The following is a 23598-nucleotide window of genomic DNA, read 5'->3' on the forward strand; positions in this document are numbered from 1 at the left end:
GAACTGTCTTTTGTTTTTCGTTGCTATCAGAAAAAGATGTAGATGGTAGTAGCCGTTTGCGGAAGCTTACGAGATTTCACAAAATATTAGGACGCCGATTGAGAAGGCGTTTCAAATGTGGATCACCAATGTCCCTAACCAAAATTGATAGATCCTTATTTTTGGACGTCATTTCCTTAATTTTGCAGTCAAACTCAGAAGTGGCTCTACACTTTGTTTCAGACCTCGACTCTGTAAACGAGAATGAGACTGAAAAAGCTTCATTGATTACTCTCATGAGTGTTACAAACCTTGAATTCAAATTATCTAAATTTGGATAAATATATTGAATTTAATTTGGATTTAAAATTTGTATTTGGTTTTTGGAAAACACTCGCTTTAGAACGTAATTATTTTACATTCTTTAATATTTGGGGAGAAAAATAAATTGAGAAGAATGGTACGACAATCCATTACATGTCTCCTCACAATCGATGTTACTTTGAAAATGTTTAAAAACACCATCTAGGAGAGATGCAAATTTTGACGTTATTCTTGTCGGTTGGTTTAAATTTCCCTCATGTTAAACGACAAAGTTACTTGTCTTAATAATGTAACATGAAAATCGTCATCTGATAGAAAGTTCAAGTTAAACTGCCCACATTTTAGGCAAAAAATTGTTTTTTTTTTAAGGGAATATGATAGACACAAACCAAAATAATTACCGAATTGTGAATGTAAGACTGATTACCAACTTTAAACTTTAATTTTCAAAATTGCGTATTCGCAACAATCTTCGTCGGAAAAGTCATCTTCCAATGCGGCTTGCCTTGTTGCAGAGAAGTCAAATATTGAGTCGTTGTGTCGAAATATGGCAACCCCACCGCCTGTGGAATTTTCCGACAAAAATAAGTTACACATAAATACTGTTTGAATACCACCGATTCCCCATCTGCTAATTAGTGTTCTGTAAGGTAGGCCTACATTATATCAGGGGCCTGAGCCCATGACAAGCAGAACTCCGACACCTTGTGTATATCGCTCCTTATTTTTTGATGGTATATTATGCTGAATTCACTTTCGTTACTGTTATCATCTTGTGGAGCTACATTTGAGCAATTGACTAATTCATCTAGTCTCGATGAATTCCTCTCTGGCCAGTTTTCACTAAAAATGTGAATTGTAATTTTCGGTTGCAGGTTATATTTACAACTATTCAAGACCGTTAACATAAGTCCATCTTCGATCATTGATGTAGGAAATGCAGGTCGACGTAATTGTCGAGTTGTCCTCTACCGGTGCACGACCGCAGTCCTCAGTTGCCGGAGGACGCGTATCCGCCATGTCGATGTTCTGCCACCTCTAACCGGTCAACTCAGTGACAAGGATTTGTTGTGTTTCGGGAGCAAACTACGATGTGTCCTCTGACGAAGATGTAGCAATCTCATGGGCAAGAACGTGGTCTTGACGACTGAGATTGTTCCTACATTTCACTATTTCTCTGCATAATATATTTTTAGCCATAGCCATTTAGTTGTTGGCAATATCGGGTAAATAATTTCCTACTGAAAGTACCAACGTTGGCAATAGGTACTCCTCTTGCTTTATTTTTTCATTAGTTCTTATAATTTTTCTATTAATTAGTCCGTTAGGAGGGAGATCATGTTGGTGAAATAAATTCACCACTACGAAATTTGTATGTCTATTTGTCTTCACAAACCGAAAAAAGTTCCACGGAGGCCGCTGGTGACCTGTTATTTTGTTTGATGGTACTGACATCATTAGAATCTGCCATTATTACTACAATATGCCACTATTACTACAATATGCCATTATTACTACAATATCCTTATTTCCACGTTATATTGCCAAACAAACACACCTGAATGTCTGTTGAGATGTTTGCACGATTTGTTTTGACAAGTGTTTTGCATGGCTATCTCCATATACATCTATATGTTCAAACATATTTTTCTTCGATGAACTGTATGACCTGACTCATGTCTTTTTGAATTACTGCAGAGACATACTGATGTTTGTATTGTGTTTTAATAGTTCTTTCCTTTCCTTTTCTCTCCTCTGTGAGTATGATGGAAAAAACTCATTCCGTGACACGTTTTCTTCTTCCTCAGAAAAAGTCGTATATTTGTTTTTTATAAATAACAAAACAAAAACAAAAATTCAGGATATTGAGGGTTTTCCTTAGCCAAGCTGCGGGTTTTCACACGGGAGGCCATTGGGTTTTGTGTCTGTATGGCATGGTAATTTTCTTAAAGTTTTGCGCTTTTTTCAAAACAAAGCGTTGAGCTGCATTCACAGTTTCAACAAACTTGTCTCGTAGGCGTTTTAGTCAACTAAGAGAAGACTCAATATTCCTCCACGCTTGAATGTAGTCTATATTCTATAGACATAAATTGATAGAGGCGTAGTGATTTTGAACACTTACAAGAATACCATGCCAACAAGTACTGTTTAGAAATCTAAATTTGTTAAGTAAAGCAGTTTTTTCATGTCTCACTTTAGTTTTGAAGTCATCAATGGGAACTATTGAGCAGAGCCAATACCAACTCCAGATAGATGTGTTTACGTTTAGCTGTATTTGAAGACTGTTCTACAGAAGAGGTCTACTTAATAATTGTGGCGAATATTTTGTTACTGCGACTTCACTTTCTAGTAGCCCCAATGGCTTCCAACTTGTACTCAGTAATTTGCTCCCTAAACTTGTCCAGTCTTTTAATTAAACGCTTTAAAAAAACTAGACCTTTTGCAAATATGCTGAAAAAGGAGATTGATATAGTGATGTAGTGAGCTGTATCGGACATTACAAGATTTCAAATGTGCGCCTAGCGTTTGAATGTATTTGGGATTTTGCTAACCACTTGTGCAGTCAAACCATTACACTGCCGCTCATGTTAGATTGGCCATTAAACGAATTTGCGACGCAAACACTCACAAGTATTTCAAGGTCTGTCAATGCTCCAGAGAGAGTGTCAAATAATGCATCTCCTGTAGTGGAAGCCATACGTTTTAATGCCAGTAGTCCCACACACTTCATTTCCTTTAACATCCTTCCGCTCGGCAATCCTCGTCTTAGAATGATCCTGATTGAATTATATTAATTTAAATTATTGTTTTGTTTACTCAATACGGTGTTAATTATGCTGTTAAATCGGGACATCATTGAAATCAAGTTAACTGCACAATGTTGGTTTTCTGACTGTAAAATTTCAAAACAGGAGGGAGCCAAACATTTTCAGGTTGAAGGGCGCACTAGGATACATCCCGGTGTCCCCGCGACCCAGCACGTGCCTGACGGAAAAGTACTTAGAGCTTTCCTCTTATTAACTTTATTTTAGTATTGATACATAAATATTAAGTGTTAGAATCTTATTATTTCTTGTATTATATGATAAGATAATTGAGAGCAAACATGTTGAATATATCGGTATTTTACACATTTTAGAGTGTCATACACGTGTAGATGAATGGGAACAGAAGTATATTGAATGTGGAAGATTTCTTGAATTTGTGAGGCTATTTAGCCTCACATTGATGTATTACAGGATCCTTAGCTGGATCCTAGCTAGGACACCAATTAATGTTTGTTCCAAACTGTTAACTGGCATTACAATTCCCTGCAATAAGAGAGTCTGGATGCTTTGTGTTGAACGTTTATTCCGTTATGTAAATAAACCAATGTTAAATCCCAAAGTCAATACAATTTAAGCACTCATAAAGAAATTTGTAGTTTTGTGTTATTAATGCGTTTTTCGTATAGGCTAGTTTCATAGAAAGACATGAAAGTATCAAATGCAGGGAACCGAAATTCAAGAATTAACTAGCGAAAAATGCAAAGCTGTGTATTTGAACAAGTGTAACATAATTAGTAGCGACATAATTTGTGCACTTTGTGTAATACAATAAAAGTACTACTGATCTCTATCGGTTGATAGTTGCATTCATGAGTGACGATATTGTAGCTAGAAGCGTAAGAATCTGATGTAAGAATATCGACACGTAATTAGTATTTTGAAATCTGAACATCCCTATAGAGATGTGAGATAGTGGACCTAAGGGAAGACACCCGGCCGGACAGTGATCAAGTCTGATGATATACGGTGGTGGTGGCCGCCGCCGTTGAAATGAAACGCAATTTCGTAGCCCGAGGAACAAGATGGGCCACGACGCGGACACTATCGAGCGCAATAAATATTCCTGAGTCCGAGGATGCTGATCGAGATAGTGCGAGATTAGGATTGCCGGCGGACAGAGATGTAAGGTCGATAAGTGACGGTGGCGATGCGATGAGTCGAGCGAGCGAGAGTGGGGTGACCGCCACCAGAGTCGCACCTGAGCACTGAGCAGTTGGGGGGCACCTTCTCCTCCAGCGCTCACCTCCAGTCTTCCAGTCGGTGTTGTCTGGACTCCGCGAGTGAGACTGTGAACTTGCGTGTGTGTGAGTGCTGTGATGTGAACCGTGTCAGTGAGCAATCATTGGATTAGTTGTTTTATCCGGTAAGTTTGTCTATTATAGTAGCCAAGTTTTACTGCATTAAGCAATTAATTTAAGAAAATTAGTATTACTTTATTAGTAAATTTAATTATGGTTACATTTCACGTAACCTAAAGTATTTCAGAAAATTTCCTCCCTGTGATGGCAGTAAATGTGCTAAACGAAGATGGAAGGAACAATGTGCAAAGTTAAGATTTAGTAAACTAAGTGATAAATTTGTGTCTTTTATGTCGGCAAATACTGGCAGCTAATGTGATCTTCTTAAATAATAGATAACGTCATTATGCGAGTTTCAATTGTTTTCTTATCAGTAAAAAGTTATTTGACATAAAAGTACTCATTTTCTTTGTTTAATTTATCAATTGCATTTTATTCAAAGTATTAAATCTTTACAGATTAACCCACAGTTTAACTACTTACAACTGAGCACATAAATCGTCCTTTTGGCAGTCTTTACGGGGTGGGTTAACTATTCTTAAATCACTGCAATCATTAAAAAAACAGTTTTTCATGATTGTTATTGTAGAGAGTTGATTTTACAACAATTTAAAATCTGCAAAAGCACATACATTTTATTGGCTATGTGGTTTTGCTATCTGTTTGTCAAGCGAGATAATCTTTCAAGCTGAGATCTCCAAATCTTTTTCATGATAAGATAACAAAACCAACCAGGATAGATTTCTCCTAGGACTCAGAATACTTATAATCAACCAATTAGACAATTGTGTAATTTATTTCAAGATGCTTGACATTCACAGTGCACAAAATCTGTGTTTTCCTCTCAACATGGATACATTAAAAATGTAAAGAGAACTTGACCTTGCAAATCGTCATATTGTACAGTTAGGCCGTTACAGAATGGTTCCAACAAGGTCAATGTTATGTTGGACCAGTCCCAAGTCCACGACATGCGGCCAGGTAACCCGGCATGTGCGTGGAATATCGCACCATTGTCGGATGTGTGCCAGTGTGTCTGCCGTGTCACGCTCTTTTGCCAAACATTCGCCTCAGTACAGCCCAGAAAATGAGCCCGATTGCAACGGTTGAACCCCGGAACGGTGTCTGGATAATGGGGGCACTGGTGGGTTAAATACAGCGTAACAGATTCTGAGAAGGAGATTACAAATACACAAAAACATAACTCAGCTTAAAAATAAACTTTCAATTGCATAATAAGCGTCCCGTAATTGAGTCTAGGGAAGTGACATTTCCTGATGGATGTGAAAATTCTGACTGTGAATTAAGCACATTTTTTACACATATTTGGGTGAACAGGTCCTTTATAACGTTTACATTCCCAAGGTATAAATAAGTTCAGCAGGTTCATTTAAAAAAGTTGAGCAAAGGACTTCCTTCTATTTTGAGCTTTGGAACCGGTTGTAGTAAAATGACGTTTGAGGTTTTCCCCATAAGGACAATGTTAATTTTGAGTTTTGCGCCCTTATGTTGTTCCCGTTGCTTTGTGGGAGGTGTCTCATTTTAAGATATAGATATAGTTAATATGCTCCAAAACGCATTTTAGTTTTTTTTTTAAATTGTATATGTTTTAATATTAGATAGATAAAGTGCAACAAAGTTCAAGATTAAATTCCGAATAACGCATAACAATATCGAATTCAATTTTGTTAATATACTAAATAAATTACTGTTTGTTTTAAGGATTTTTAGTACCCGCTTTTTTATTTTTTTTTATATTTAGCCACTTATATATTGGCTTGAAGTGAAGACGTAAACAAATTAAATGTATAGAAGATGCGCACAAGGATGTTAAACACATACAATGAAAGGGTTCGCGTGAACGTAAGTTCTTTCAATATTGTCAAGGTCAAAACTGACGTCCCGTAAGACAGTTGGAGGTTTTGTAGTTCAGTTCATGTCGGTTTTTCTACCGTAAACGACGCACGTACTGAATATATTGAGGTTCTTCTACTGAAGATGTTAATTGATGATTAATAAATTCGTTAAAGTACACTTATGTTATGCACGTTTATTATTATATTTTTTATTGTTTTTATAATTGTTGTATCCGTGTCTTCTTCGTATTTTTTTTTTATTTGGCATTGCTTTCATTTTACACAAATAGAGGAAAGTGTACGCTAAAATGAGCTCCAAGGTATTTTAAACTTCTAGAATTTGCAGGAAACAAATTTTGGTCGTCTGTAAAGTGGAGAATTATTTTACTTACGATGTCCTATGGTACATCAGCACCCACAATGTGGTGATTGGGCCACATGATTTCTTATTTATTAGTTATTTATTAAACATCCTGTATTTCTCGGGGAAATTGTTGACGCGAACCGCCAAAGGTTCTATTAATAACTAACATTAAAAGTCTCCCAGTTCACACCGCGTTGAAACATTGATACAGAATTATCTTGAAATACTTCAATCTTGCTTAAGAAAACCATCGTCAGGTAACTTATTTCAAACAACACTTGTTTAAGCATTATTTCGAACCGGTGTAGACCGAAAGACTTCTATCTCGCCATGTAAGGCTGAGAACTAAGATTACATGAAATACATCGTTTATAGAAGACCGACAGTAACAATTTTTATTCGTACCGCTTTGCTTTCACTCTGATGACAAACGTTGTTCCTTCTATTACATGTGTATCTTCCACAATAGTAACTCTGGCGGAATTGGTGTTGTGTCGATGCTGGAGTGGGTGAAACCCTACAAGCTATAGACATCAACATGTGACCACTTCTGTGACACAGCGAACTGAGTCTGAAAGATCAGAAGCGACACGAAGCGTGGCCGTGGATAACAAACTAACTCCACCACTATAGACACCAACAGGTGACCACTTCTGTAGTACAGCGAACTGAGTCTGAAAGCTCAGAAGCGAGAAGAAGCGTGGCCGTGGATAACAAACTAACTCCACCACTATAGACACCAACAGGTGACCACTTCTGTAGTACAGCGAACTGAGTCTGAAAGCTCAGAAGCGACACGAAGCGTGGCCGTGGATAACAAACTAACTCCACCACTATAGACATCAACAGGTGACCACTTCTGTGACGCAGCGAACTGAGTCTGAAAGCTCAGAAGCGACACGAAGCGTGGCCGTGGATAACAAACTAACTCCACCACTATAGACACCAACAGGTGACCACTTCTGTAGTACAGCGAACTGAGTCTGAAAGATCAGAAACGACACGAAGCGTGGCCGTGGATAACAAACTAACTCCACCACTATAGACACCAACAGGTGACCACTTCTGTAGTACAGCGAACTGAGTCTGAAAGCTCAGAAGCGACACGAAGCGTGGCCGTGGATAACAAACTAACTCCACCACTATAGACACCAACAGGTGACCACTTCTGTAGTACAGCGAACTGAGTCTGAAAGCTCAGAAGCGACACGAAGCGTGGCCGTGGATAACAAACTAACTCCACCACTATAGACACCAACAGGTGACCACTTCTGTAGTACAGCGAACTGAGTCTGAAAGCTCAGAAGCGACACGAAGCGTGGCCGTGGATAACAAACTAACTCCACCACTATAGACACCAACAGGTGACCACTTCTGTAGTACAGCGAACTGAGTCTGAAAGCTCAGAAGCGAGACGAAGCGTTGCCGTGGATAACAAACTAACTCCACCACTATAGGCTCCAGTAGGTGGCCACTTCTGTGACACAGCGAACTGAGTGTGATGGCTCAGAAGGGAGTCGAATCGTTGCCGTGGATAACCGACTAACCCCGCCACTATAGACACAAACAGGTGGCCACTTCTGTGACACAGCTAACTGAGTCTAATGGCTCAGAAGGTAGACGAATCGTTGCCGTGGATAACCGACAAACTCCGCCACTACAGACACCGACAGTTGACCACTTCTGTAGTACAGCGAACTGAGTCTGAAAGCTCAGAAGCGACACGAACCGTGGCCGTGGATAACAAACTAACTCCACCACTATAGACACCAACAGGTGACCACTTCTGTAGTACAGCGAACTGAGTCTGAAAGCTCAGAAGCGAGACGAAGCGTTGCCGTGGATAACAAACTAACTCCACCACTATAGATACCAATAGGTGACCACTTCTGTAGTACAGCGAACTGATTCTGAAAGCTCAGAAGCGAGACGAAGCGTTGCCGTGGATAACCAACTAAATCCACCACTATAGGCTCCAGTAGGTGGCCACTTCTGTGACACAGCGAACTGAGTGTGATGGCTCAGAAGGGAGTCGAATCGTTGCCGTGGATAACCGACTAACCCCGCCACTATAGACACAAACAGGTGGCCACTTCTGTGACACAGCTAACTGAGTCTAATGGCTCAGAAGGTAGACGAATCGTTGCCGTGGATAACCGACAAACTCCGCCACTACAGACACCGACAGTTGACCACTTCTGTCATACTGTGAACTGTAGACACCAACAGGTGGCCACTTCTATAATACAGCGAACTGAGTCTGAAAGCTCAGAAGCGAAACGAAGCGTTGCCGTGGATAACCGACTGAATGTGGACAATACTCTGGGAATGGGCGCACAGATTGTGGGAAGCTGCTCGGTCGCCAATTGACTGGAATTACCCGGTCACTGGTTGGGCGCAATTGGTGTGAAAGGAAAATAAGAATACCAAACCAACAGATCCTGTTTTTGATAAACTCAATGAGTAACTTTCACGTTAAAATATTAATCAGATTGTTATACTAATCCCGTTTAAAAACATTCTGATAATTTGTAACTCCGTTATATAACAACCTAATTAATGCTAACGTAGATTTTTCCTTTCTGTTATGCACTTTATTTTGGCCTGTTTTTCTTTTTATTAAATTTTCAATGATTTGTAAGAGTTTTATTTAGATTATACATGACACAAAGTGTAATCATTATTACATTTAATTTGATTGAGTTTAAAAAATTAAATATATTTTACGTAGATTTAGAGGAATTTGTATAGATTTTACAGACTTCCTTATTACTCATGCCAAAGTTTTGCTTTGTCTAATATAACCTAAATTAAAGGTAAATCTTATCCTCCAATTAGTAATTTGCTGACACTTGAAGACATAGAGTCTTGATGTAACGATTAATGTTTTATTTCGAATATTGTTAACGATATAAATTTTACCTACGAAAATGGGTTCAGTTCTGATTTGTTACGAGTCTAAGACATAACAATGGTTTCAGATTAATATAGCGTTAATGCCCTTTCTAATTCTTATATTTCTTATTTCTTTACCACCAAGTTTGGCAGAATCTTGTAAATCCTTACTGCAGTGAAGGTGCCATATGACTACTATCCGTATGGCTCTGTGACAACCGCACAATTCTTTCTTTTAAGACAGTCAGTTTGGAGCTTATTCGAAATTTCATAATTCAAAATAATGATATTTATTTGAGAGTGACTCTGATCAGATCGTGAATACTAAGCGAAGTAACCAAAGCTTTACGACATGTGAAACACTTCAGCTCACACAATCACTTACTTTTTTCTAACCGATGTAACTTTTATATAATGCACACTCGAGGCAGCAATTAGCGTTTCTCGTGTTAGGGCAGCACTAAACAAATTGATGCTAAGGACAAGAAGTGTTCACGGTGATGTGTTAATGATGAGAAAATAAAATGAAGTGAGTTTACATCATGATTACGGGTTGCTCAACGGCTCACATTAGCCTTTATATAGCGGTGTGAAGAGCTTGTGGTTCCCTTTCCTCACCCGACCTTTCACAATCGTCTCCATCAGTATTCTCTCCGGTCCACGTATCATGCCGTGTCCTCGTGAGTCAGCCTTCCTGTGTGTTCGGTGATGTCACGGCATTCCTGCAGGATACTTCATTATTAGACTTGGTCCCACTTCTTCCTGGTGATCAAGGGACGAAACGGAAAGGGCGCTCGATGTCCAATGAAATTCTAAATGATGGTACTGATTGTACAAGTCATATATCACCGTTGGGATGGTGTAATAAAAAAATAATAATAACTTGTGTAAATTTTACTGTAAATGGAGTTGAGTAAGTAAAGAGGTCTAAGTAGGAAAGTAACGCCTGATATTTACGTTTCCACACATGGAAAATGTGGACACATTTACAGACCTCTCTCACCATATTAAAATCTGGCCCTGCCTCGCCTGTATCCTGCTACTGGCTGCCTCGGCTGATTCATCATGCAATGCACTACGTGTATCCGTAATCTTCACTTGGGGTTTCCACAGTTAGGGCATCCTAAATCTTCACTTGGAGTTTAGCAACGCAGCGGGCCCGGTGTTACGTCCCACTTGCCAAACGTGTCCGGTCCAGATCAGCACCCAACACAAAACACAAAAAGGCTATTTCTGAAAACCATAATTTTTCTTCTAAATTTGTTTGTAATTGTCATACAAAATACTATTTTAAAGAGAATTTCTCATGATCTTGGATTTTACACTTTTTGTCGACAAATAATGGTACTCAAAATAGTAACAGTTATATATGTTGTGTATGTGTCTACGTATTTCCTATAAGTAAAGCAATTTAACACAATGCAACTCGCTAGCCGTTACCTTAAGTTCGGAACAGTTATCCAATCGTGAGCGAATGGAACATAATTTAGACACGGAAGTCGAGCCAAACAGTTCACTCACTGTGACACAAACCACCCATTGCACCACCTTACTCTAGTAGAGTTGTAGCCTAACATAATCCACCGTTCCGCACTGTACCGTGGAAACTTAGTTCGTTGTCGCAGCAATTGGTGTACAGAGCGATCAACAATCTTAACCAAGAACAACACTGTGATACAGACGGGAATTGAGACATAAGCTCATAGTTTTTCAAGAAACCCTTCGGCTCCCAAAAATTCATATTTGGAAGTCAAGGGATTGCAAACCATTCATTCCCTTGTACGATTTGCGCGAGGAGAAAGAATTATCGTCGATGAGGTAATTGGTGACGAGCAGACCAGGATACGAGCTTGAGAGAGAAAGAAGACAAATTAAAATTCCATACTGAAGAGTTATGCACGCTTCGCCACACCTGCAGGATTTTACTTTTACTTAGTTATCTCTCTCTTTGTACAGATTGTGTAATACTCTATCATTAGATTATTTCTTAATAACATTGGCGACACCAATATGCGAAAAGTTTCAAAAGTATTATTCTGGGAGGTGAGGGTCAATTTGCATTGTATAAGGACAGCACGCAAACTGGTTTTCTTGAAATCTATAGAGTATAAATTTCTGCTATAAATGAAACCAATAATTAGCAGCACGTGGTTTTGGGAATTAAAATAAAATAACCCATGCCCATTTTTAAACGTTGAAAATAAAGACGAAAATATTTTCTCAGATAGTTTTTTCAGCTCGAGGCACATAAAACCCACTATCAGATGCATAAATAACTGATGTTGTCACAGTTGGATAGCTACATAAATAGTATGAAAGTCGCCAAATAGACGGTATTTATATGATTCGCTGGCGCTAACGTAACATTTATTTATGTATCTGACGGTTGGCTTTAAGTTTGTTAACCTAAGCAATATACGTTATGGGAAAAAATGTATTAGATCATAATTTTATAACCATTTTGATAATGTTCTATTTTGACGTCCACAAAAACTAGCGTGGTTGGCGATCGATCGATGTTTTTCTTATGAGAAATTCCTGTATATATTGTAAGAAAACCCAGGTTCTGTCATTACACAATGAAATTTGGCTCTAGGCCCCTAGACTACATTATATTACTGTATACGAGCAATTATGCCTTATCAATAAACTTTGTAATTTATCAAATACTATTCGTAATTTATTTAATACACCGATGTACCTTACTGTTTTACACGTGATATGGACATTGTGTGAGCGACGTACAGTGCAAAAGTACATACATACTTCCTTAGCCCTATAGTAAGAAAGGGAATCTGACATTTACAGTAGTATTAAATTACGAAGTCATACGTGGATAACGAATCTTGGAGCTATCGGCCGTCATTATCTGTAATTGACAACAATTGTTTGTAAATCTCCTCTATTGTATTGGGGAATGGAACCAGAAATAACATTGTACTTGAGGATGTTTTCACGTGTGCATGACTGACAGTTTCGAGCGAGTAATTCGACAATCACATCAACCCCGAGTCGTTGCTCACTTACGTTTTGTTACTCCAGCATTGGAGAAGGTGTATTGACGTGAACCGGAAGAAGAGTCTATGGATCGCCTGTTCAGGAAGTCTGGCCGTGATGGTCGAGTGAGTGACCGTTGCTGAGACTTCCGCCACGTCTCACCTACCGTATAAGTTTCATCCTTACAAGACCACAGCGTGGTCGATTCGTCGCGTTTGTACGTCGACAGAGTTCACTAACCTTAAGTAAATTTATTCCACTGGTTGTGTAGTCTCTGAGGAATGGGTTGTGTATTTTTGTATGTATATTTTGTAGCATAGGTACGTATACTTACCTTGCTAATAAGACTGTAAAGATAGTTAGTTGGAAAAAATGTTTTTAAAATTAAATCATAATAGTTATTTTTTTTTTAAATTAAGCCATTATTATATCCAATGTAAACAAGATTTACTCTTTAATAATCCTATGGGCCTAATAACATTACTCTTGAAAATCTTAACTCTTAAAAGGTTAAAATTCCTTACTTTTCTGAGTTTTGAAACTATCTACCTGTACGCCTCCAAGTCCAATCCGATTTTACTTTGTTGTTGACCTTTGGTTTAGAAATAAATGTTATAATTGTATCAGAAAAATCGATTATAACAAATGAACAACTATTTCTTTCGGTTACATTACCCATATTTTCTTTTTTATTACTATGTTTTTCATGAATACCTTGTAAATAAATAACCAAGTTGTAATGTGTTTTATACTTTCGTTAAAACTGAGATATAATAAGTGTAATATTACAAAATTCAATTTCTTTCCTTTAAATTTTAGTCACAATCCTTCAAGATACCCTTCCTGAAAAGAACAAACAATTTTTGGTTTACTTCACGAGGACTTAGGAACATTTGAAGTAGTCATTTTGGGCCATTTTGTAATCAGGCCCGAAGGAAAACGGCTGATTATAGGAATTTCAAGTTTTTACAGTAAATACGTGAAATATGACCGGAGGGAATGAACAATTTTTTGTTAAAAATACAAAAAGTTAAACTTTTCTACCATGTATATAATATTACGGAAAAAATAATAGTTTTATATATTTTGGAATTTAAAATATGTCAATCTCTCTGGGCTGCCTTTTTGGATCGCTTTACCATCTCAATAAAAATAATTTAACCAGTAAATAAACTGCAATCGTCTACTGTGGCCTCAATTGATATCAAGTTGCATATGCACAATGTTTACACATGAACAGTGACAAATATTTCGGAAAATGTTTTAGTAAAGTTAAATACTGTTAATTTTTTTATAATACAGAAATTATACACGCTACTACAGTGGCTAACACGGGAGGTTAACACATAAATAAAATTTACACATTAATTATGAATAAATATATAATAACGGAATATATAATAATTATCAAAATAAACAAATGGTATGAAACAACATTATGTATTTTTGTTCCACAAACGTAGCGTGTTATAATGTCATATTAAACGATGTTTCCAATATTTTAATGTTCTTGGTACAAGTTAATGAAACAGGAAGGAGATAATTACTCTGTTTGTTTTTAGTTGCACTAATACACACTATGTATGGTAATGACTTCAGAAGTGGACTTTGATAGGGCTGTAAATACGTCGTTAACTAGTTCACCACAAGAACATGAAATCGTCAAATCTTGGGTCTATGAAGTGTTGTGATGTAATCATTTAGTACTGTTTCGAAACTATTTAGTTAAGGGGTTTTTAGTGGGAATTATGTAATAAAACAAGATTCCATTTACTTGCTATTTCTATTTTATAACATATGTAACACTATGTTTCTTGATATCATGTATGCATAAGTCTTACAGGTATCAACAAAATTGTTCAGAATGTACGAGAAAGATAACGATGACAATACGGATGACATACGGAATCCTGCTGTCCTTTAAAATAACTGTTTATCTTTAATAGTGATCTTGGAATAAAGAAAATATTACGTGCTGATCCTGGATCAGGAATTAATAATTACTTGCCTAATTCATTGTTATTAAAGAAAACTAGGTTATGTTTTGTAAACTGAATTAGAATTATTATTTTTACGCCAACATTTTCAATCTTTCAGGTAAGTTATGACTTAAAACTTAATATTTAAAGTAAATTTATTAATTTTCGTTCGATATCTGTGGAGAACGTCGGAAACTCAGACTCGAGGTCGTGTTGACCACAACGATACTTCCCGTTACCCGAGACCTGGTGGTCCAGGGTGAACCGCCTGCCGTTCCCGTGGTACCTCTCCAGCTTCTAGAGTTTCTCGCAAGAAGTACACAAAAAGTAGAAATCCCCAGAAGTGTGGCAATCCCCATGGGCTAGGTGAGAGGAATAAGTTTCAACGATTAAACGAGTTATCCCTAGAGTCAAGCAGCTACACTGAAGCACTATCATGCTTACAAGCAGTTCAGCGCGAGGACAAAGTAATAAAGTATCGGTAAACTATGCAAATTTATGAGAGGTTTAATTCCCACCTTTGCAAGTGGGATGTCCAAACAATAAACACTATCTGATCTTGTGACTACGGCGACACGGCAGAGCAGGCATGTAAGGTCATCTCAGACGAGGACCAGGAAGCGTCCAGAGATCGACGAGATGACACGGCCGACACGTCCTTATTAGGAAGTATCTTATTAGCGGAGGAGCCTTTCCAATCACCGCGGTTAATTTGACCGCCAAATTGTCGGTTAAGCCGCGCGGGAAAGTAGAAACCAAACGTGCTAGAGAGCGGTTAACCGAATTATCCGGGTTAAAAGTCCTGTGGACGCACAAATAGGCCGTGATGGTAACACTTAGTGAGGGGTCACACCGAGTAATAATCCCTCGGAGAAACTAGCCCTTAAACAACGAGCTATAAATCACTTCTGAGTGTGGCCCCCCGCCGGTGACCGGTTACCCCACTGGTACTATGTAACTGACCGCAATTCTGTCCGGTAAGTGTTGTTGACAACCGCTGACAGTTCTGCAGCCACCGGGCGCGGTTCTTTCCCATTTCTGTTGTCAACTTCGACGGACTTTTACTTCCATTAGTTTTACTTCTGTTTACTAGACTACAACGAATTGGTTTCCTTCTTATTCAGAAGCTCTTGACTGAATCGGTGTTGTAAGATAAGGCCCAAAATATATTTTGAAAGATATGAGTAGTAACAATTCAGTCTGAAGAGTTCACAATACCAAAGGTTTATCAAAACTTTATTGCAATTCAGTTAATTTCTTTAGTTATTGTTGGTAGTATTGCTGATTTTACTTTCCTGCATTAAGGCAGTGTGTCTTCTAATCTTCTATGCAATTCAATTCAGTGTCCCCGATTCGTTAGCCTGAAGAGCATTTCGCTTCATAATGATCATATAAGTCAATGACGACCTTTGTTTACAAATACACAAGAGATTATAAAATCAAAGGAGTAATTTTTATTTACTAGTAATTCTTTGTTGTGTAGCGAATGGACGAAACACATGCGGTTGGATACAACTAAGGTCGTAGTAATGAATACTCGACAAAGTTTACTTATATGTTTAATTAGGGCAAATAAACATAAAAGCACCACTTCTAGATGTTAAAAATGAACTCGCCTAAAACAAAATCACGATGGTGTTAGCCATTTATCGAGACAACTTAATATTCATGATAACGTGGTCTCGTCAGAAGGACATCACCACACTATTATCAACATTAATCTGCCAAATAAAAACATCAAACAAGGTAAGTTATATTCTTATTTACAACTTTACTTTATATTACATTCGAAATTAGACGTCTCGCATGAAAGGGCTAATTTATAATACGAAAATATAAATTTTACTTACGGACATGGCACGCGAGATGTTGCTCGGCAGGAGGAACGGCAGCTACAAAGTTCACGAGAGAAAAAAATTAATACGCGTGCCAATTAGGTTATTAGTCCGCCAAGAATTTAGTTCCAAGAACGTCGGATGAGGCTTATATTAACCAGTAATGAGTGACAGGGTTGCGAAAATTTGTATTACGAAAAAATACAACTAAATAACGGTACAGTTGTTATCACAATATATATTAAAATATGTATCTAAGTTTGTTTTTATTTTAATAAAAATTACGTTTTTCTCTTTTCAAACCTAATGTTTAATGCGAGGAATTTGGAGAAACAATCTAGATCGTATACGAATGTATCTGAGAGACAATCTAAAATGTTTTCTGTATCCATTAATAACTCACACGTCTGTATCTGAGATCTGAGAGACAATCTAGAACGTTTACAGTATCGTTAATATCCCACACGTCTGTACTAAGAGATAATCTGAAACGTTTACCGCTTCGTTAATATCCCACACGCCTGTATCTGGGAGACAATCTAGAACGTGTTATTTATGTATACCATTAATATCCAAAATGAAACGTTTTGTGGAATAAACTTACTAAGCAGTGTGCAAATATCTTATACGTATTTTATTAGAAAATATTACTTTCTATTACAAAATATGACAATTCTTTACGAATTAAATTTATTGTATGATTCTCTGAATTGAATAGCTTACAGATGTAATGAACAGTATTCCAGGTTGCTTTATGGACTTCCCGTGAACAGAAGTGACATATTATCGCCAAGGCCTAGGCTGACACTGTCGCTAATGAGTAGACAGTGCTGACAGGTGGCTACTCTATAAGGCACTGGTCGGCAATGAGCTAATCCACCGTGACAATGGAAGGCTTCCTGCTGGCCTAGCCTTACCACAACTGGAGAGGGGTTCTTGTGATACACACATACCAAGCTTTCGTTATAGACTGCAGGAGACATTATCTAAATAAGTATGATACCATTTACGTATAGCCACTCGAAAGGTTTACCTGCTGACCTAGCTTTACCACAATTGGAGAGTGGCTCTTGTGATACACACATACTTGGAGTTCGTTGTAAACGGCAGAAAGACGGTATCTAAATAAGTATGATACCACTTACGTATAGCCACTCGAGAGGTTTGCCTGCTGACCTAGCTTTACCACAATTGGAGAGTGGCTCTTGTGATACACACATACTTGGAGTTCGTTGTAAACGGCAGAAAGACGGTATCTAAATAAGTATGATACCACTTACGTATAGCCACTCGAGAGGTTTGCCTGCTGACCTAGCTTTACCACAATTGGAGAGTGGCTCTTGTGATACACACATACTTGGAGTTCGTTGTAAACGGCAGAAAGACGGTATCTAAATAAGTATGATACCACTTACGTATAGCCACTCGAGAGGTTTGCCTGCTGGCCTAGCTTTACCACAATTGGAGAGGGGTTCTTGTGATACACACATACCAAGCGTTCGTTGCAAACGGCAGAAAGACGGTATCTAAATAAGTATGGTACCATTTACGTATAGCCACTCAAGAGGTTTGCCTGCTGGCCTAGCTTTACCAAAATCGGAGAGGGTTCTTGTGATACACACATACCAAGCGTTCGTTGTAAACGGCAGAAAGACGGTATCTAAATAAGTATGATACCACTTACGTATAGCCACTCGAGAGGTTTGCCTGCTGACCTAGCTTTACCACAATTGGAGAGTGGCTCTTGTGATACACACATACTTGGAGTTCGTTGTAAACGGCAGAAAGACGGTATCTAAATAAGTATGATACCACTTACGTATAGCTACTCGAAAGGTTTGCCTGCTGACCTAGCTTTACCACAATTGGAGAGTGGCTCTTGTGATACACACATACTTGGAGTTCGTTGTAAACGGCAGAAAGACGGTATCTAAATAAGTATGATACCACTTACGTATAGCTACTCGAGACTGGCCTAGCTTTACCACAATTGGAGAGTACACACATACCAAGCGTTCGTTGCAAACGGCAGAAAGACGGTGTCTAAATAAGTATGATACCACTTACGTATAGCCACTCGAGAGGTTTAGCTTTACGGTGGTACACACATACCAAGCGTTCGTTGTAAACGGCAGAAAGACGGTTTCTAAATAAGTATGATACCACTTACGTATAGCCACTCAAGAGGTTTGCCTGCTGGCCTAGCTTTACCACAATTGTAGAGGGGTTCTTGTGATACAAACACCCTTGGTGTTCGTTGTAAATGGATGAGTAACGGTTCCTATATTATAACCGTTCCGTATATAACGTAAGATATCATCGACGTGCACAGACAATAAACAAGTTATAAGTAAATAAACTCGGCATATTTAAGAGTTTCTTTGTGTCATTGGTTAGTGTATTGGTAGACCTTTATTACAGTGAACGACAAGTCGTTATGGTACCTAAAGCTGTAACTGTGCCAGCTGAACATAAGCTATGCGGAGCTCGTGATACACAAAAGTAATTGAAAGGTTATATAGAGCAACATGGCGGCTCAGGTCTCGTTAATGTATCACCTTATAAGTGAGTACTGGTAGGGAAGGGGAGTTACGGGGCAGTGGTAGGTAATAGGAGTATAAACGGTAGAGTGGTAGCGGACCCTGGGGGCACGTCCATGTAAGGGGTACATTATAGCGTAATGGCCTAGGACAGAGTCGGTGCCGGAGCCGGGCGGTCGTGTAGCGGAGATCGTAGTCGGCTCGGCGGGGGGCAGTGTTTACGGGTAAGGTGACATTTGTCTGTCCAGGTAATGTGCAATAACTGTAGTCACTTCGGGCGACCTACAGATGTTCCCCGGCAGTTAGTGAGGCTATGAGGACGGTCGACGCACCATTGCGTGTTTTAGTGATTTCATCACTGATTGTGCTAGTCCTAGTGAGGGCTTTGTTATAAAGGAAATGTCGTGGCAATATCGACTTGAATTGACTTTTTATTGGAATTTTCCTTATTTATAAACGGTGAAATATATACTACAAACACACTACCTTTGCTTAAACTTAAGTTTTGATTAATGACTATTAAAACCTATACGTAAAGAGACAGTATTCTGAAATGCCTCATTATTAAGAGGAATACAAATGCAAAACATGTTTTAGGATATCTTTATTTGTTTACGAGTTGTGGCTTTTACAATTCTAACTGGGTACCATATTTAATATTATTGTACATTCTCGGCCATTCCAATCACGTATTATACCAAAGCTAGAGGATTATACTGGTTGGTTACACCAAACTACACAAAAAAATACACCAACTCATTCTGGATTAATTTTTTGCTTGCGGCTCGTTATAAAGTCTGCATTCATGTAGAGCTTACTCGATACTACAAGGTGTCTTAATGAAGCTCTGAATTCTTTTGCCATTCAAATGCTTGATCTCACTAGAGAAATTATCCCTCAGCTTACCATCATTGTTGGATGGTAAATGTAACAGTTGTCTCAGTATTTTGTACCATATCTGGTAAAATTATTACCTTTAACCAAATACTGTAATCTTTCGCATAATCTAAAAAGATTGTTTCCAAACGTTTTGCTCTCGTTCGGAAAGATTGATGATACCTGTATGACAAGGATAGTTGTTTAATAACAATTGTAATGACTGTCACAGTTTTCTAAAGAAAACATGATAAAATGTTAGAGTGGAGTTCAAATTTGAACGAACCATAAAACAGAGGTACTGACATTCTTTGGTTTGAGTGTAAGTAGCACGTACGACACACTATCATTACTCACAGGAGCAGTGCAGGCAAGTTCCATTGTTGACAATTAGCCACAATTAGAGGACCCTGTCCTCTGACGCGCCTGACGAGAAAAAAGGCTTTACATTTTGGCTACTTTAGTAAAATTTGTTACTAATTCTGTAATTTTGATACTGTGGCTGTGTCCATTTATTTAGCAGGATTCAAAAATTCGTATCATATTATCAAAAAACAACATGTTACTATATTTTATAGATGCACAATTTTGATATTGCATTTAAAACACTATTTACGTCACACAATTCCTTCAAGTATCATTATATAGTAGGAATAAAAATGAATTTCACAATTTTGGAGAAGGTAGAATGAGGTTTCGTAGGTAACAATGGGAATGTCAGGTTTCTCTAACAGAGTGGGACACCTGCGCGGCTCTCAGCAGCCTGCTGCTAGCTGCTAGACTACTCACAATGGACAATCAAGTGGACAGAGTCGAGCTTATGGTAGTTACCGCTATAACGAGCCTCTTGTGAGGCAAGATCCTGGTAAAGTGCCCATTATTTCCCCATGTTCACAGTTAACTTCGGCCCGTGTGGCAAGTCTTAACTGCGAGGCAACGATAGGTTCGGTCTGGTGTCTTTTAAGTGAGGCTGCATTCTATTTTAACGCTTTGGAATAATAGGATTCATTAGGCGGGCACAAACAATGTTTCAGGGTTTTATTTTTTTTATCTCAGTTTTTGGACTTTAAAGACCGATTAAGCGAACTACCTCGGCTTGGGTAAAATATCAAAAGAGCGCATGTCAGATTCTTCGAATAGTAAAGCAAATAGCACAAAATGAAATCCTGCGCCACTTCATCCCCCAAGTAAACATCATTTAGTATAATTAGAATCTCATCATCTTAGAACTTACTTTGGTTATAACAATCATAATGTGAAAAAATTGTGCATCTAACGGCTTACAAATATTGATTAAATTCAACTTTCAAATGTTATTTTAGAGTAATTCCAATTTAAATATCTAACAAAAGGATATTTTAACTATAAAAATATGTTAAATATTTCAACCTTGACTTCTTTATATGAACATTTTTGTGGTTTTATATGCATTAGCCATAAATGTGGTTGACCTGAATTAACAAAAAGTTTCTCCCATTTGTAAACTGAAATAAATTTTAATAAATAAAAATATATAAATGTATTTTTAGAATTGTGGATAGTAATCTATTATAGGACTCCATCTCACTTTATTAAATAAAAATGGTTTTGTAACGAATTAAGCTGTTTCTGTTTACTCTCATAATCGAGTAAAAATGCAAATTTATTATTCATTTATGACTCTTTTAAATGCATTTTATGAGTTTAAATGCACTATGAATGTTAGAATAATTAGTAGATATACTGTGTACAAAACACTACACATATTATCATTGGATTTTAATTCATTGTTTACTCTTTAGATTAATAGTTCAAAATTGAGCGAGCTGTATTCACATATTAAATTATATTGAAATATTTCTGACACAAAATATGTAAACAACATAATAATTATCAATGCTTGAAATCCCTAATTTTGTTACATTCCCTAACTCTGAATTATCTTTGATTTCCGACGATTTATTTATTTATAATCGTTCCCATAGTATTCCTACGCGTACTGGAGGTCTTTTCTCATTTATAAAACACAACAATTTATTCCAAGTGTATTTTTAGCTATAATCAAAATAAAATTACGTGAGTTAATATTTTCTCCTGAGCTTCTTTTTTAAAGTAAAAAAAAAAAAAAAAAAAAAAAATAGGATAACTCCATTTTCTCTCTATTCTATCTCGTCATAATTCTAGACGAGAATTATGACGGAATTTATTCCATCCTTAAAATTCAGTAAAATGTTGTGAACTGGCACCAATACCCCTTTTCAGTAATGTTACATGCTATATTTTATTTTAAAAGCTGCTCAAATACGTAATTATTTGTTATTTGTATTTTTTGTGTGTTACCGTAGGTTAAAAATGGCTCGTGGTTAAAAATATTACTTTTTTATATTTATTTATCATTTGTTATTCCAATTACCAGGTATTTTCTTTTCTTCTTGGTGGTCACAGAGTAATTAGCTTAGATCACTGTGACATGACTACTGCAACTGTTAATTATTAACAGACGCAAAATATAACATATTTCACAGCTTTACTTTTTAAATTCCAACTAATATAAAAATGACAAATATATAATGTAAGATTTTTGTTATATCTTGAATATAAAGGCAATCATATGCAAGTTTTGGCTGGTGGCTGTCAAGCATTATGTTCAAAACGTTTCAAATGATCACTGTGTTAAAGCAGCGCCTGTTTATAATGTCTGTTTTTAGACATTTTTGTGTGGAATCCCTTAGTAAGTTACGCACCAAGCCTATGTTATAAGTGAATAACTTTAAATTTATCTAAGGATACACATATGGTAAATGCAAGAACTTTATTTAGTAAAACAACAAGGGTATAGGTGAATAACGTTAAGTGGTATGTGTGCACACACACGATAAACGTAGGGTTTTTATAAAGTAAAACACTACGGCGATGTACTAAATTGCTTCAGAAAAGTAATACAAAGTGATCCGTGACAATAGTAAACAGTTTACAGTTTCAATACACATATAATCTTGGTAACAACATAATTAATAAACAAACAAATTAATTATAATGCTCACACAACATAAAGCCACTGGTTGCTGTGCGACTCGACATACTAATATATCTGTGCAAAACAAAACACGTGTATTCGATACATAAGGTAAATGCTAGTCACGGTTCGTAGTTTGTTTACTACAGTTCACTTAAAACATACAACACTGCTAACGGACTATTGTCTGCTGACTCACACATAACCAGAAGAAACTACTAAATGGGTTTCGTCTCCCCTGAGAAGTTTACGCTCTCCACTGAATCCATTAGGCGCGCCATAGTTCTGATTTCTACGTACTGAACGTTTCTTATGATTTCTTCAGGTTTTGCAAAGTGCTATAGCTTATCTTTTTGTACAAATATATATTATACATCCATATAAAGAACGAAATTCCATTTCTGTCCATAGAAACTTTGAGTGTGAACAAATATTTATCAGTGGGGTTTTTATATTTGAATTATTTGCCTCATTAAATTGTGAACTATGTCAATTTCATGTATGTTTTACGATCGTGGAACGTCTTGATAAGTTTTATCTTATATTAATACCAAATTTGAAACTGAACTAGGTAGGCCTACCTACAGATTTATTTCAAAATGGAGTAAGCCACATCGCTTGTCACTATCAGTCTTCGCTGAAGTTGCATGCAAGATTTCAAGTCTTTAGCTCATTTTCTACAGGTGTCCTGCGCGAAGATAGACAATCAATCATGCAGGAAATAAATGTTTACAACCCTTCTCCTGCCTCCCTGGCAGATAAAATAGAAATTGTGCCAGCCTACTGAGGGATAGGTTTCAATGACGCCCAGCCAAATCCCTTTTATGGACAC

At 37.3% G+C, this 23598-nt stretch overlaps 1 protein-coding gene across 1 annotated transcript in view; it reads left to right on the forward strand.

Annotated features, from left to right (window-relative positions):
* Nucleotides 1–4343: 4343 nt before the first annotated feature.
* Nucleotides 4344–23598, forward strand: part of LOC124362265 (cadherin-99C-like) — a 190061-nt gene continuing 170806 nt past the window's right edge. Inside the window, 1 exon segment of the mRNA XM_046816618.1 lies at nucleotides 4344–4494. The gene's annotated coding sequence lies outside the window, so the exon portion shown is untranslated.

The sequence above is a fragment of the Homalodisca vitripennis genome, chromosome 5 (assembly GCF_021130785.1).
Source record: "Homalodisca vitripennis isolate AUS2020 chromosome 5, UT_GWSS_2.1, whole genome shotgun sequence".
Classification (NCBI taxonomy): Eukaryota; Metazoa; Arthropoda; class Insecta; order Hemiptera; family Cicadellidae; genus Homalodisca; species Homalodisca vitripennis.